This window comes from Prionailurus viverrinus, chromosome B1 (assembly GCF_022837055.1).
Source record: "Prionailurus viverrinus isolate Anna chromosome B1, UM_Priviv_1.0, whole genome shotgun sequence".
Classification (NCBI taxonomy): Eukaryota; Metazoa; Chordata; class Mammalia; order Carnivora; family Felidae; genus Prionailurus; species Prionailurus viverrinus.
Genome location: NC_062564.1, coordinates 151,209,897 through 151,212,203, shown reverse-complemented (window position 1 = coordinate 151,212,203; position 2,307 = coordinate 151,209,897).

Below are 2,307 nucleotides of genomic sequence, written 5' to 3'. Positions count from 1 at the left end.
CTGCACCAGACAAAGTGGTGGGAATAGTGGACCATGAGTTCTCCACCTCTATTCCCTCTATTGTTTGCTATAGTCATTACATCATCTCTCTTTTTCAGCCCACCAACTGTCATAATCCTTTACAATTTCACCTTTGGAGATTATTTCATATACTTTTAGTTCTAATTTTCTAAGTCCTAGCAACATAGAAGAGAATCCCTTGCAATTATTAGTCACATTATCCAAGCCACATTCTCACTTCTAGGAACATCTGGCAACCTTCAAGATTAATGTCTTCTTGCAAAACTTAATCACTGAAGTCAGCACTTCTTGCCTGACCTCAGCCCCCTGCTCATTTATTTATTCTTTCTCAGATAGTACTTAGCACCCACTACTTTGCATATGATACTCAATAAATATCAGATTAAATTGAGATTCACCCAGGGGCACCTGGGTGGCTTAGTCAGTTAAGCGTCTGACTCTTGGTTTCAGCTCAGGTCATGATCTCACAGTTCGTGGGGTCAGCACGGAGCCTGCTTGGGATTCTCTCTCTCTCCCTATCTCTCTCTCTGCTCCTCCCTCACTCATGTACTCTCTCTCTCAAAATAAATAAATAATTTTTTAAATTAGATTTATCCTTTTCTTTATTATAGTTCCAGTAACTTTGTATTATAAGTGAACCTCTGGGTTGTAAATGGGTTTTAGTTTCAGACATGAGTGGCTTGGAAATCAGTGGATGGAGTAATTAAGCAGCAAACTTAGGTTAGTAGAGAAAAACTACAGTAACTGAATAGGAGGTAAAATTAAAAGGTGATAGGAAACACACTCAGAGAAAACAAAGCTGATACTAAAGTGAGTCTGGGAGAAGATTTATAACTCATACAGTATAATAAAAATAAATTTAAAAGTTTTGCTAGCACATACATGTAAAATGTGAGCTATAGTGGAAGAAGGTTGATGAGCAGGGTGATATGATATTATGAAGAGACAATGGGCAAAAGAGAACTTGAAAGGGGGGTTGTTATGAGGTTACAGTTGCAGTTAACATATGTTATCCAGGTACGGTGATATTCTGTCATGAGGAAGACATTGTAAGTTTAAATTTTTCCTCCTTATAAGAGGTTTTTGTTTACTAATAAAGCAAAATTTCTTTGTTGTTTCAAATAAGGAGTTACTAGTCATAGTAAGAGCACTTATACAATTACTTGATAATGTCTCAATATATTGTGACTGCCTTCATCCCATAGTTCTATTGACTTGCTTTTGAGGGAAATGGAAGAACTAGCGATCCCATCTCTTAGATTGACAAATAATGAAAAAAAAAAAAACAAGCTTCCTTAAATTTGTGCAAACAAAATTCAAATGGAAGTTAACCAATTTGTGTACATTATTATAATAACCCTGCTGGGAAGCAGCTGCATATAATATTTTAAAGCATAGGCTTTGGTGTTGAATGAACCTGGGCCAGCCATTGCCCCACTATTCATTAGCTGTGTACCTTTGGGAGATTCATGGCACCTCTCTGGGCCTCAATTTTCTCATCTGTAAAATGAAGATAACTCCTATGCCACAGGGTTAGTTTGGAAATTAAATGGTGTGGTACATGTAAGATAACAGCTATGTAAATTGAACTATTTATGACAATAACAATGATGGTGACAATATCATATTGTGACATCAGCATCAAAGCAGCATGAGTCATTCCTTTTTCTCTCCCCTTTGATGTGCAACTAATCCAACGTTCATAACTGAAAAAAGAAAAGTCCCTCTGTACAACATACCAGGATACCTCAAAGATCCATTCATCTGTTCACCAAAAGTGGGTGGATTGGACAGCAGAGGAACAGCAGAGCAAGGGAGGTGGTGACAGAGGTGGTGATGGCAAAGAAGGCTACAGCCCATCTGGTAGCAAGCAGGCATGATCTTTCTGCAAAGAGGTTGGAAGGTGAAGGCCATGAGTGGGGATCTGCCCTGCCATACATACTGTAGGTGGAGATACCAGTCACTATCTCTGAGGAGAGGCCACAGTGATGCCAGGAGAGAAAGGAAAGGAAAAAGCAAAAAAAGCTGAAAACAAGAGTCTCCTACTGGAGACAGATGTCTCCTTCTAGAGACAAGAGGGCTAACTCTAGACCTCTGGGACCCTTCCTGCACCTTCAGGATACCTGTAGCAGGCAGTAGGCACACCCAAAGCCTCAAGTGCTAAGCATATGCCTCCTTGCACACCTCTGTTCCAACTCTGCCATCACTCTTTGCCCCTTTGTGGTGTGTATGTGTTTGTTTTAATCCAATCTTAGCAGTGAGTCACATTGTCAGGGAAATAAAAAC